Raw genomic sequence first — 15864 nt, 5'->3', positions numbered from 1 at the left:
TTGAAGTTTAACAAGCCGTAAATCAAAACCATTTAAAGATATTACATTGAAATTTGGCAGGGACAGTATCCTTGCCAAATTATATAGACTGAGTGAAGATAATAAAAATCGGTTTATAATAATAATAATACCCAACGGATTAATTCCCTCCAAAGTCCGCCCAACCGACACGAGGGGCGCATTCGAATGAGGCATGGATTTGTTTTTGCCGAGTTGTTGATAGGCGGAGGTTCGTTAAGCGTTGAGATCTAAAACTGCTCAGCTACAGACGACGCCCACTTTTCCTAAAGCTCTAACCTTGACAAAGTTTGTAAAACCTCTGTGGTTTTTAACTACATTTGAGCTAAGAACAATACTTAAACAAATTTTTGAAGATTGGCATGACCCACACCTTATTTTGTCGCTCTTTCCAAAATATTTTTAACGCCGTAAGTCGAAAAAAAATCTCCCAATCCGAACGAAATTTGGCATAAACATTTTTTTCATAGCTACAGCTATTAAACTGCATTTTTACCCGCTCAGGTTCATTAGTGGTAGCCTCTGTATCCTTTTTTGCTTCTTTTGAATGTGAACGAGTTCAGAATAGAATCACATATGTGTTATTGCGCAGACTTATAATACTATTAACCAAATTATTACATTATTACATATATTACAAAGCAAACAACAACAGCGCTTCAAGTGCATATCTGGATATGTAACGTTCGGCTTCACCCAAATTTAGACTTTCGACTCCGAACGATGAATTCTCACAAAGAAGCTTTTCATGACAGAAACACACTCGCAATGCCGGCCAAAGCACTGTCGATGGGCGACCTCAATAAAAAAAAAACTTTTTCCTAATTGAAAGATATTTTTCAAAATTTTTATTATTGCTTTCCCTGTGACTTTACCCCTAGACCTTCAGTGCGTCTGGCGGAGCTCACCTTCATCACGCCACAGTCCATTTCGTACATAGAAAAAGAAAAAAATAATGTGGATTTTACGGTTTTTAAATTGCCAAATTCACAATTTTCGTCCCCTAAATTTAAAGACCTTTTTAATGTGAAACTAGCTTCAAAAAATATGCTAAACTTGCTCTGTTTTCCAAGTTTTGAAATCAACTTTATTTAAATGCAAGTTTTACATTATAATAATGCAAAATTTACAAAATTTCTTTATGCCTTTTTAAGGTGGGGGTTCCACTAAAATGACAGCCCTTGGTCGGGAAAAAATCCCGAGCCGCTCCGGTACAGAGAACCAGCTGTCGTGGGAAGCGTTTTTCGAACCTGCGGTTCCGTGGAATTAAATTACCTCTTAAGAGAGACATTTTTGCTTTATCGGTCTCGTCTTATGATACATTGTCCCGAATTAACCTAATGCTTCGGCGGGTATACGAACAAATTCAGTGTGATAAGGGTAAAGAGCCCCAAGTACGAAATAATATTTCTTTACCAATTGAAAAGTTATACACAAAAAAAGTTGTCCCCAATTTATAAAGAAAATTAAAAGAGAATACTTTTTTGTACATACATAGGTCCGCCTTAACAATTCTTGTATTCAAATCTGCTGGCACTTCCTTTATGTTTTCTAATCGCATTGTGAAGCAAGCAACGACATACAAGAAGAGAGAGGAAGGTATGCCTGTCGTAAAAGGTGACTAAAATACCAAACTGATTCAAGGGGTTGTGTACGCAACCTTTTCAAGGGGTTGCAAGCGCAATATATATCTTCTCCAACCCAATTGTCAACCTCCCCTACACGTAGCGAATCCTGTCTCTTTACCAGCCGAGGCTCCTGCGACTCCAAGTTCCTTATGAATCTAGGGGGCGGGAGGACGGTATGGCCTAGAAGGTTTCATGTGATCGTACCAAATCGTTTCCGAAATGGTCGGGTTAGTACCTTAAGGGTGCTTGTTACTGGAACGTACCGGATCTGCGTCCGGAAAAGGACCATCACCATCGATAACACTCCCCATGGTCTTCGGGGAGTATCCTTATCGCTACAACAACAACAGCAAGAGGGAGAAGCAAATATCAACCGAAAATTTAAAACAATTGGTATTACGGACGCACTAGTACTCTTCCCATAACTTCCTAACCCATTCACATATTTCGCGCCAGACTTGAATGCAAGACTTACAAATATGTTGGAAAAGTAGACTAACTTTTCAACGAGTAAAAAATAATAGTCGAATTTTGATATACCTAGATTTTTTTATTAATTTTCAGTGGCTCCACCTTTATTTTATTTGTGATTGCGACTTACTACAACAGATGTAACAGACCATCGATTTCGAATATGATTGTTCAGAAGTCCCGATTGATTTAGACTTTTGATTTCGAAATCGGTCCCAAATATTTGGAATCTCATGTATAACGGAAGACGTTTAGTCGAAACATTTAAAGGAAAAATATACATAAAAGCTTTCTTAGGTGTTAGCAAAATCTTAAAAAGCTTTCAGTGGGAAATTGCAATGAAACAATTATTTAAGTCTCATTGCAATTTCCCACTGAGTGAAGAGCGGTCAATTGGCAGAGGGTAGGTTAGTTCTAACCGGCCGGTCCGGAATGACTTCGCATTTACTAAATGTCCTAACTATGGACCTTTCAATGAAGACCTCACATAGACTGAATGCGTCCATAGTGTTACCAGAATTTGTTTGACGACCAAATGGAGAAACCTCATGCAGTTAACTAATTGCACTCATATAGCGAACCCTGTCGCAATTTTAACAGAATGAGTGGTTAGCAAATTTGGATGGACTTCAGTGAAATGAATGCCATCCATGATTCCAGATTTCCAGACTAGCACGAATATTTCCAATGTCCAAAGTGCCCTTGTTGTAGGGCATATCGGATAAGTTTGAGGGATTTTAATTACATTTTGGGCGATTTAGAGAACGCAAACGCTGATCGTAACAGTTATTTTACTCGATTTCATTGTTTATTCGATCCGAGTAGAGAAGTCGTAGGCAATATCTCCTTGTTACCTTGGTATAATATTCCGAGTCGTTACTATAGAACTCGAAGAGTGCCACAGCTATGCTTCTCCACGTATCAAATACTGTAGAAGTTAAAGGCTCGAATGACTTCATGATTTGCCATTATGGGAACATCAATTGGTCAAGCAGTGTTTGCTTCACAAAAAAGTCCAAAAACTTGAGACCCTATTCATGCATATTGCCTGCGAGGTCTGGGGCATGGTCTAGGCACAACCTTTTATTTCGAACACAAAGAATCAAAACAGTTGAGGGCAAACAGCTAACATATGCGAACTCGGAAATGCACAAAGGTGACTTGATTGCAAGTGAGCTTAGTAGGTGCCCATATTTACGGCACCACCAACCATTCCTCCTTCCATAGCAAGCTTGAAACAAACAATTTTTATTCTTGTGATTGTACGTCGATAACTTTTCTATAAATAATCGATAACTTTTCTATAGTAAACCGATAACTTTTCAATAACATATCACAAACTTTTTGATAAAAAATCGGGAAATTTTGGATTACATTTCGATACATTTTTGTTTTCATATCGATAACTTGTCGATAAATAAAAAAATGTATCCATTTCGATAAAAAGCCGATACACCAGCGATAAAAGTCAGTGACTCATAACCTTTGTCATCGATAACAAATTAATAGCTCTTCGACAACAAATCGTAGTACAAAACGATAACTCGTCGTTAACACTTTGATAACACGCTTTGCCTTGCCGTGCCTTAAGCGGCAGTTACCCACCGACGTGTGCCGTACGTACGGACGTTTGTCGTACGAAACACGTTTGACCGAACCCTCTAGCCCGTAGAAATCAATGTGTGCATCTGTGTACATGTACATAAGATATTTGTGTGTGTATTGTTTACAGCAAAGCACTGTTGCCATTGACCAGGTTGCATGCATGCTTATGCAAACCTCAACTTTTGGAATTACAATTTTTCATGGCAGAAATAAATATTGAATAAGAATTTCTAGTTCATTTATTTGTAACCTCCAATTTTATATAATAATTCTAGGATATTTCAACAAAATTTTAAACAATCTTTAGGCCTTTTTGTATAATAACTGCAAACGGTCAAAAATTAGCGCACAAAAGTTTACTAGGCAACTATGTCTAGTGAGAGAGCGATCAGCTGACACGTTCTTACGGAAAAAATCAAAATTGTTTTGATTTCTACGTTCCGGGCTACGTACGTGCGAGCGTTGCACGTCGGTGAGTTTTCGTTTACATTGCACCCTCATAAGATATGTCGTGTCAGCTGACACGTTTTTTGTACGTACGTTCGTGGGTAATTGCCGCTTTAGTTGCTATACGACTTTGCTCATATTCAGAAATCACATTGTTCAGTCACTAAGCTACAGTGCATTGACTACACTTACATTCTGTTTGTTTGACCGTAAAATGCAAATTTGTTAATGAACTCTGAAGTACCCAAATTTCCTAGCTCTTGTAATACTCAATCAAAATATTGGCTGGGTAATCTCTATAGAAATATAAACTAGTTAGTTCAATGTGATTAGAACAAAAACAAAAATGAAAAAAAAAACAATAAAAACAAAATTAAAAAAAACTAAAAAAAAATACAAAATTAGAAACATACTAATTGGCACAACAACAATAATAATAATAATAATAGTACAAAAAAAGCCAATAGTGCAACCATAATATTACACACATACATACATACGCCCTATACACATATGCTTTACACGTGTGATTTGTGTAAACAACGGAGATTAGCTGCGTTCAATGAAAAATTTATTGAAATAGCACGTAAACAAAAGCTTCGATTATTGCAAACGATTGCCAATGCAATAAAGTGCAATGCAATTTTTATACTCAGTTGAGCAGAGCTCACAGAGTATATTAACTTTGGTTGGATAACGGTTGGTTGTACAGGTATAAAGGAATCGAGATAGATATAGACTTCCATATATCAAAATCATCAGGATCGAAAAAATATTTGATTGAGTCATGTCCGTCCGTCCGTCAGTCTGTCCGTAAACACGATAACTTGAGTAAATTTTGAGGTATTTTGATGAAATTTGGTATGTAGGTTCCTGAGCACTCATCTCAGATCGCTATTTAAAATGAACAATATCGGACTATAACCACGCCCACTTTTTCGATATCGAAAATTTCAAAAAGCCGAAAAAGTGCGATAATTCATTACCAAAGACGAACAAAGCGATGAAACTTGGTAGGTGAGTTGAGCTTATGACGCAGAATAGAAAACTAGTAAAATTTTGGACAATGGGCGTGGCACCGCCCACTTTTAAAAGAAGGTAATTTAAAAGTTTTACAAGCTGTAATTTTGCAGTCGTTAAAGATATCATGATGAAATTTGGCAGGAACGTTACTCCTATTACTATATGTATGCTTAATAAAAATTAGCAAAATCGGAGAACGACCACGCCCACTTTAAAAAAAAATATTTTTAAAGTCAAATTTTAACAAAAAATTTAATATCTTTACAGTATATAAGTAAATTATGCCAACATTCAACTCCAGTAATGATATGGTGAAACAAAATATAAAAATAAAAGAAAATTTCATAATGGGCGTGGCTCCGCCCTTTTTCATTTAATTTGTCTAGAATACTTTTAATGCCATAAGCCGAACAAAAATTAACCAATCCTTGCGAAATTTGGTAGGGACATAGATTTTATAAGGATAACTGTTTTTTGTGAAAAAGGGGAGAAATCGGTTGAAGCCAAACCCAGTTTTTATACACAGTCGGTCGTCTGTCTTTCGCTCACCCGTTAATACGATAACTTGAGCAAAAATCGATATATCTTTACTAAGCTCAGTTCACGTACTTATCTGAACTCACTTTGTATTGGTATAAAAAATAGCCGAAATCGGGCTATGACCACGCCCACTTTTTCGATATCGAAAATTACGAAAAACGAAAAAATGCCATAATTCTATACCAAATACGAAAAAAGGGATGAAACATGGTATTTGGATTAGTTTATTGACACAAAATATAACTTTAGAAAAAAACTTTGTAAAATGGGTGTGACACCTACCATATTAAGTAGAATGAAATGAAAAAGTCCTGCAGGGCGAAATAAAAAACCCTTGAAATCTTGGCAGGAATACTGTTCGTGGTACCCGACAGATGATGTTCTGGGGCACCCTGGTCCACATTTTGGTCGATATCTGGAAAAGGCCTTCACAGGCCACTCCCTTTTAAAAGCCTCATTAATACCTTTAATTTGATACCCATATCGTACAAACGCATTCTAAAGTCACCCCTGGTCCACCTTTATGCCGATATCTCGAAAAGGCGACCACCTATACAACTACCACCACTCCCTTTTAAAACCCTCATTAATACCTTTAATTTGATACCCATATCGTACAAACACATTCTAGAGTCACCCCTTGCCCACCTTTATGGCGATATCTCGAAAAGGCGTCCACCTATAGAACTAAGCCCCACGCCCTTTTAAAATACCCATTAATACCTTCCGTTTGATACCAATATTGTACAAACGCATTCTAGAGTCACCCCTGGTCCACCTTTATGGCGATATCTCGAAAAGGCGTCCACCTATAGAACTAAGGCCCACTCTCTTTTAAAATGTTCATTAACCCCTTTCATTTGATACCCATATCGTACAAACAAATTCTAGGGTCACCCCTGGTCCACCTATATGGCTTATCTCGAAACGGCGTCCACCTATGGAAATAAGGATCACTCCCTTTTAAAATACTCATTAACACCTTTCATTTATTTATTTATTTATTTATTTATTTAAGCCAATTAAAAAAGAATCTTATAGGCTAATTATAAAAGTGTAAAGTAGTTAATAATGTATAATAATATAAATTACCTTACTTATAAAAAGTATTTAAAATACTCAGAAAGCCATTTTTCGAACAAGAAAAATCTATCTCACAAAATTTAGAAATTCTATTGAACTCAATTAAGGCTCTAGTAATTGGAGCATTCCGCGCATAAAGAGCCCTGAGAACACCAATATGAAAAAACTCAGAAGCACGAAGAGCTCTAGCCGGTATATTAATGAAAATCCTCTCCAAGAGCACAGGGCAATCAACAACCCCACGTAACAAATCGAAAACGAACGACAACGATAAAATTGTCCTCCTGTCCTGCAATGATTTTAAGTTGATCAATAAGCAACGAGCTTTATAAGTCGGGACAGGATCCGAGAAGCGCAGACTGCGTAATGCAAAGCGTACGAATACTTTTTGGATTCGTTCAATTCTTGCAACATGGCAGGAATAATACGGAGACCAGATGAAACAAGCGTATTCAAGTTTGGATCGCACAAACGCAGAATATAAAAGCTTTAGCGTATACGGGTCACTGAAATCCAAGCTATGACGCCTAACAAAAGCTAGCATGGCATACGACTTAGCAATGCACACATTAATATGACTTGAAAACGAAAACTTCGTGTCAAATATTACACCCAAGTCCTTAATTTCACTAACCCGCAACAGGGGCGAGTTTGATATTTGATACACGGTATCAATCAAGTTGACACGCTTCGAAAAAGTTATTTGAAAGCACTTTTTTAGGTTAAGTGATAACCGATTATTATTACACCAGTTACTAAGTTTATCCAAAGCTTCTTGCAACAATACCGCATCATGAAGGCTATGAATAGGCAAGTATATCTTCAGGTCATCTGCATACAGCAAGAATCTTACTTTAGAGAAGCAAGAGCGAATATCATTAATAAACATGACAAAAAACAGTGGACCCAGGATACTACCTTGTGGAACACCGGAGGAAGCAACGAATGGACGAGACCTAACACCATCAACTACAACCATGCAGCGACGCTTAAATAAGTAGGATTCAATCCAACTCAAAAATACTGAGTGAAAGCCCAAACAGGCTAACTTTTTTATCAAAATAACATGGGAAACCCGATCGAATGCCTTGGAAAAGTCAGTATACACAGCGTCAACCTGATATCCTGCCTGAAAAGCTGCAAGGCAGTCATCCGAGAAAATAGTCAGATTAGACACAGTTGAACGTCCTGGAAAAAATCCATGCTGCTCAGGACACACAAAATTCTTTACACAGAAACGTAATTTATCTTGGATGATACATTCAAAGAGCTTCGCAATGGTGGACAGTTTTGAAATAGGCCTATAATTAGTAATATCATTTTTATTGCCGCTCTTGAAAATAGGTGTAATGAATGCTACTTTCCACGCATCAATAAAAGTACCTGTAGATAACGAATTATTAAAAATTAACAACAGTGGATAGACTAGGGAATCACATTGTTTAAACAGGATTGCAGAGAACCCATCGATATCGGTAATATTCGACGTCTTAAGCCGAATAAGCCCATTAAGAACATCTTCCTTAGACAATACTACATTACCGAAGTCAATCGAAGCCTGAATATTAAAAGTAATGTTATCATGATTGACAGAGTCAGAAGTGAAATTGTTCATAAAGTATTCAGCAAAAAGATTTGCAGCATCCTCCGGAGTATCGACAGCTTCTTCAGCAAGAAAAAGAGAGGACGGAATATTCGAAACTGATTTCTTCGAGTTGACAAAGTTCCAAAATGATTTTGGGTTAGATTTAAGATTTTCCTCAAAATTTAAAATATAATTTCTGTGTAAGAATTTATCCAGACACGCGAATTTCTTATCATACTCTTTATACAAGTTGAAAAACGTTGGATTTTGAGTTCTTTTAAATTTACGGAAAAATTTATTTTTCAAATTCCGGAGTTTCATCAAGGCTCTATTATGCCAGGGCACCTTGTACTTCTTTTTGGAAGCGAAGGGAATGACATTTCTACAAATTTGCAGAACAGTAGACTTAAATATCTCAAACCTTTTAGTGGTATCAAGACTGCAAAACAAATTATCCCAATTTATTTCCAGCAAAAGATTGTTCAAGTTCGAAAAATCACATCTCTTAAAATTAAAAGAAAAATTAGAGCTGGTAGTACTCGCTTCGGCAAATTTATAAAACTCAAGATCAAGAACTAATGGAACATGATGCAAATCGGATTTTTTAATAGGAGAAATACATTCAAAAAGTGAAAAATTTTGATTATTAGATAAAAATATCAAATCCAAAGTACGACCTAGTCTGTTTGAAAAACGATTAATTTGTTTAATATCAATACTTAAAAAACTATCTATTAAATATATTTCACTGGAGCCAATGACCTCACATGCTATTAAAGTCGAGTTTGATAGAGTCTGTGACCATTTAACATTACCCAGATTAAAATCACCCAGCACGCAGAGATGATCACCACCAACTTTGTTCAATGCCAGTGACGTAATATTATCGACATGTGCAGTGTATAAGTCGTAGCTACTATTAGGCGGTATATACGAAGTACAAACAAAAACAGTGTCTGATGAGCCTCGAATGCATACACATAGCTGGTCAAGTAGCGCACTGTTATTTTCCAGTATGATTTCAGAAGCATGATGTTTGGAATGTACCGCAATGAGAACTCCACCACCTCGTGCACAACCAGTAAAGTTTGAATTTCTGTCTTTGCGAAAAACATTGTATAACATAGGATCAAAATATTCCTCGCTGAAAAAGTTTTCATTTAGCCACGTCTCAATGAAGACAAAAACATCATATTCTTCATGGCAGCTAAATAGCCGCACCAGCTGGGATTTTGTTCTAACACCAGCCATATTCTGCATATATAATCTTAGGTGATTATTTCTTCCATCTAACCCAACCGATTGCCGTCGGACATCGGTTGGTTTTCGTCGTTTTTTGGCTTGAATTTAAATGGGCGCACAACAATATTTGCAGGCCATAGTTCAGGCCGCAACAGCATCGCATATGAGTTGGCATTAACGCCTAACTTGAAATTAAGGTGTCTCAAAGAGCTCGGATCCACACCTTTCTTGCTAAGACTACTGCAAATAATGGAGTTTTCTTCCATACCAGTATGTCTAGCAATATATTTTTTTACCTGGTCAGCTGTTGCTGATTTGATACCCATATCGTACAAACAAATTCTAGGGTCACCCCTGGTCCACCTATATGGCGATATCTCGAAAAGGCGTCCACCTATAGAACTATGGCCAACTCCCTCTTAAAATACTCTTTAATACCTTTCATTTGATACATATGTCATACAAACACATTCCAGGGTTACCCTCGGTTCATTTTCCTACATGGTTATTTTCCCTTATGTTGTCACCATAGCTCTCAACTGAGTATGTAATGTTCAGTTACACCCGAACTTAACCTTCCTTACTTGTTTTTTAGCCTTTGCATATTTATTTGCTGTAGACTGCGCAAGTCAATAGGCCCCAACCGTATCAGGATGTATGTTCGTGTTTGTTGTTGTTGTGCATTTGTGTAACAAATTGCGTAGAGGGTCAAACTGCAATCATATAAGCAGCAAATATTGAGGCGCCAGCTGCAAAGGGCAGCGAAGCGAGGAGACTGGCTTATCAGTAAAATGCACTTGCGCTTTTAGGCGGGTGAAAAATATGTGAATATGTCTGCATTGGTGGCTGCAATGGGGGTAGAAGGGGTGATGAATAACACTTTATATCTATGCTTATTCTTATTCTGAAGGGTAAGGGACTGCAACTTTTAATCATGTTTTCGTCTACTTGCTATTGGTAGAGACTGTGAGGAAGAAATTAATGGCCTTTTAAGGCAGAGCTGCATGGTTTTCGCAGAGTATACACCGCAATAGATGCCTTAGCATTATAGATGGAAACAGAGAAGAAATCCGAGGCAGCCTGCCACCAAGTCAGAGTTTTCAGCTGACGACAGTAAAACGAAGATTGTCATTCTTGCGAAGAGGCGCATAGCATCTGTCATTGATATGACTCGTGGGGACAAACAAGTAGAAACATAAAGCTCTATGAAATATTTGGGAATAAACTAAGACAACCAGCTTCATTATCGGAGCAGTTACGACTGCGGAATTGTCGATTATTTGCAAACATGCAAAATATTATTTGCAAACATCTAAAATAATGCAGTGAAAGCCAGGCTCGCCCAAAGCAGCTGGCGATATGAATTGCTCAAACTGATCGCATGCTTATAATTTAGTATGACTCTCGCAGATGAAAGTAGAAGAAATTTCGACCACAGTGCTGAGGTAGGTGAGAAGTTTCTACCTCCTGCGGGACTAAGAAAGTGAGTGCAAGAAGAAAAGCAAAGCCGCAATCGCAAAGGACTACTAATAATTTAGCAACTCGGCTCTCAATCTGATATCTGAGAGTTTAAGATAACGCAACTCAACGTATTTAAACCAAACAAGTATGGAAGACTAAGTTCGGGTGTAACCGAACATTACATACTCAGCTGCCAAATTACAACTTGCAAAACTTTTAAATTACCTTCTTTTAAAAGTGGGCGGTGCCACGCCCATTGTCCAAATTTTACTAATTTTCTATTTTGCGTCATAAGGTCAATCAACCTACCAAGTTTTATCCGTCTTTGGTAATGAATTATTGAACTTTTTCGGTTTTTGGAAATGTTAGATATCGAAAAAGTGGGCGTGGTTATAGTCCGATTTTGTTCATTTTAAATAGCGATCTGAGATTAGTGCCCAGGAACTTACATACCAAATTTCATTAAGATAAAAAATAATAAAATAATTAAGATACCTCGGAATTTAATCAAGTTAGGACGGACGGACGGACGGACATGGCTAAATGAATTTCTTTTTTCACCCAGATCATTTTCATATATAAAAGTCTATATCTATCTTGATTAGTTTATTCCGTTACGGGTTACCGTTATGCGAACAAAATTAATGTACTCTCTGAGGTCTGCTCAGCTGAGTATAAAAAGGACGCTGAGTATAGAACAGTCTTAGGACGAGTATGTGAATGCTATTACGAGTTGAAAAGGGAATTGCGGGCACTTTTTAGAAATGAAAGATAGAGGCAAAAGGGATTGAGTGCTGCTAGCCAGCAGTAACATTGCCCGAAGGGTTTTACAAAAATTACATGGTGCGTTCCAGGGTGATATGAGAGTGCCTAAATTCGCTTGCAGTTGCGTCGAACTAATTGAATATTAATATCATCGAGATCCTGGGACATAGCAATATACCCTGTCATGAGGGCTTCCCAGAGCGCACAGGTACAATTGAACCGAACGTAGTTGGGAATACGGAGTACGCCAGGTCATCTGTGGTCTGCTCTTCAATAGATGAGCCTCGGGTCAGCTAAGCAAACGCTGGGTGGACACTATCGTTAGCAGGGTAGCGATATACTTTTGGCCGGAAGTAGATAGCAAGCGGTGATTGGGTTCACTAAAGTGCAGATACCAATAGTTGTTGGGGTTTCAATGGGCCACTGTCCAATGGGGCCATGTTGTTTACCTCAAATTACTAGAAAACCCCTCTTGATGCAGTTGCATGGAACAACGACATGAATGATGGAGTGGAATAATTGAAACGCTTCTTACTTCACTGTCCACCATTTGCCGGTTGTGTGCAAAAGTATTTCCGTCTCGGCACAATAGTATATCCGAAAGACTTATCCAGGGACGAGATCGGTCCTCTTTCAAACGACATTGTTGCCACGAAACAGCGCTCTAAGTAGCTATAACTTACGTCACAGTTATCTTATCTGCTATCACAACGGATTTTTACGTTATCCAAGTGAGATTCCTTTGCTACCACTCAACCTAACGCATACTAACCTATGGACGCTGAAAATATCAGACGAGGCAGTTACGGTAGTATCCGAAAGAAAAGTTCTTTGAAAGGTTTGTGAACCTCGTCAGGGTGGTAACGAAAAGTACCCGAAATCGTAGGTCATCCCTACCAGATTTTTGTTTAGTGTCCTTCAAGGAAAACGTGCGTAGGAATGTGATAATTTTTAGCAAAGGCAAGAAACGTATATAAGCAATGCTTGAAGTTTTGATTTTGTTTTGACTAGCGGTATTTTATAAATTTTTTTTTTTGTTACATATGTATTTAAAAATAAGTATTTCGCGGTATATACGTATATGTTATTTTATTTATTTTAATCAGGTTTTGTTTTTGTCTTATATTATTATTACTGACTCACTTTCAGTCATCATAACAGAGGATGATTGTTATGCCGGCTGTCGTTATGGAATTTTTGCAAGCGCTTGTTTGTTTTCGGTCAAGTCTCGCTGCGATAATAAAGCGTTTTAGTCATTTACGGTTAGCTACATATTTCCCATTAACTTTGCGGTGACCAGCTGCAAGCACTTGCCGATAGTTCATGTCAATTGTTGTTACATATTTTTGTATTTTTCAGAAATACATATAATCATATTTACATATTTTATTCACAGAATTGGACGGGCATGCAAATAAGCCAAGTGCGTAACATAAATGAGAGCAGCTGCGTGACCGCATTTTTATTAGTTGTTGCTTTGAATTAAGCCTAATAACACACCTGCGTTTTTATTTCATATCCATCTAATTTGATTTTTATTTGATAAGAATTAATATTGAGCTTTTAAGAGCTTAGAGTCATGCAAAAGTATGTTGTATATCGAACCTTGCTGCACTGTTTTTAATCAAAAACAAGTAAGGACGGTTGTGTCGAAGATCTCATACATTTCATGAATGGAGCTGAACAATAACGTGAGAAATTTCAAAAATTCATAAAATCTGAACAATCAGTTGTGTATGATATATGTATATTATGTATACCACCGACCTTTGTGACTTTTTCAGACAAGAACGAATGCCTTATATGTAAATATCCTGTGAAATTTCAAGCTTCTGGCTGTTAAAATTAGGAAGAAATTACTTTAAACATTTTATCTGAACAATCGAATGGATCGGATGTATACTACATATATGGCCAACCTTGGCCATTTTTCTAAGCAATAATATATACCATATTTGTGAAGATATGGAAAAATTTTAAGTTTCTAGCGGTTAAAATTAAGAAGAATTAACGTCACATCTGAATAACCGGTTGTATAGGATATATATGATATACATATATGACCGATCATAAAAATTTTTTTAAACAACAATGTATGCAGTTGAAATGAGAAATAAATGACAAAAACACTCTTTTTTCAGAAATTGGTTTTATGGTGCAAATTAAATATTTTCACACTTGTTGATTAAATATATTCAAAATTTATTTATTTAACATATGGGGTAAAGTATATCAACCGTTCCACTTAAAAAGCTTCATCGCTTCGATTTGAATGAAATTTGTTGGAATTGCTGTGCTATATAGTAGTTTTAATTTCACTTAAGTTCGCTCCTAAGTTTTGGATGGTTACGGAGATATAAGCGTCTGAATTCTCAATTTTTTTGTGGAAGCCTTTTTTTTATAAATCATAAGTCATGTAATTGGCTTTCTAAGAAGAAATGAATAAGACGGTTTCTAAAGTATTTTTTCCATTCTTTTCGAATATAAATATAAAAAAATTTTTTAGGAAAATGTTAGTAAAAATTTTATTAAAAAAATTTGTTTGTTTTTAATTTTTTTCAAAGAGGGGCATTTTTCATATTTTTATCTTTATATAAAAGCTTGATATTTTTCATTTAAAATGATACCTATTTTATTTTGGCACGCGAAAATTTCTTTAATACAATAATTTTACCCGGGTACCCATAGAATGTGTTTATACAATATGGATATCAAATGAAAGCCGTTGATAAGTGCTATAGTACAGAATAATCTTCATACCCCTGGGTGGCTAGGGTCTCGAGATATAGGCCAAAACGTGGACACGGATACACCTAGAATGTGTGTGTATTATGGATCTCAAATGAAAGCTGTTGCTGAGAGCTCTAAAGTTCATTGTGACATTCGATTTAGTCGCATCAACCTGGCAAAACTGATAAATATGTATGCGAAGCCGAAATAAAGACAAGAATTAATAATACCCACATATCTATTTACATACGTCGTATTCGATTTGCCTGAAATTTTGTATATAAATTTGCTATATTAGTATTTACGATGCTTTTTTCCGGGAAGTACACCAGAGACGAACTGGGACTGGGATTAGGACTAGGACTGGGACTGAGACTGAGAATCGGAGTGGGACTGGGACTGAGACTCAGAATGGGACTGGAACAAAATACAGACCACCCTCTGGGACTGGCAATAAGAGATGAAGAAGACGGAAAAAACTTGAAAGAAGAGAAAAGAGAGAAGGAGACTGAGAAAGGGATAGAATGAGACGAAGATGGAGATGAAGCGAAAAAGACGGAGGGAGGAGTGAATAAAAAAATTAGGAAAAAGTGTAGAGGGGTCGGGCAGAGTTAGACGGAAAAAGCTTATTAAAATGTATGCAGATAGGCCAAATTTAGGGCAGAACAACGTCTGCCGGGTGTGCTAGTGATTTATAGAAAAAAGGCTTCCACAAAAAAAATTGAGAATTCAGACGCTTATATCTCCATAACCATCCATTTAGGAGCGAACTTAAGTAAAATTAGCACTACTATACAGCACAGCAATTTCACCAAATTTCATTCAAATCGAAGCGATGAAGCTTTTTAAGTGGAACGGTTGATATACTTTACCCCATATGTATTTTATAACTTCACTTTTTATAGGACAATACGACTCGCCATTGTGATATCCACTTTTTTAATTAATTGGAAATGTCCAGTCGACCTCTATTTATATGCCCGCTTTGGTCCGCATAACTAAACTGTTATTGCTGCTTATCCCTTTTAAAGCGCCGTTGCCATTGATCATGACCTAGCACCTCAATTTGTTGACATCTTTGTTAAGTATGTTGATACATACATATATTGGGTCGGACATCCACAACTGTTTCAGCGTCGGCGTCAAAACAATTTATTGTTGACAACGCACTGTTACTAAGTCATCCATCGATCGACTTGATCACCACGCTTTCACGTGTGCTGTTGTTTTGCCAAGCCATGCTAATAGTTGCTGCAGCAGGTATTA

The sequence above is a fragment of the Eurosta solidaginis genome, chromosome 5 (assembly GCF_040869045.1).
Source record: "Eurosta solidaginis isolate ZX-2024a chromosome 5, ASM4086904v1, whole genome shotgun sequence".
Lineage (NCBI taxonomy): Eukaryota > Metazoa > Arthropoda > Insecta > Diptera > Tephritidae > Eurosta > Eurosta solidaginis.
This window is presented reverse-complemented; position numbering follows the sequence as displayed.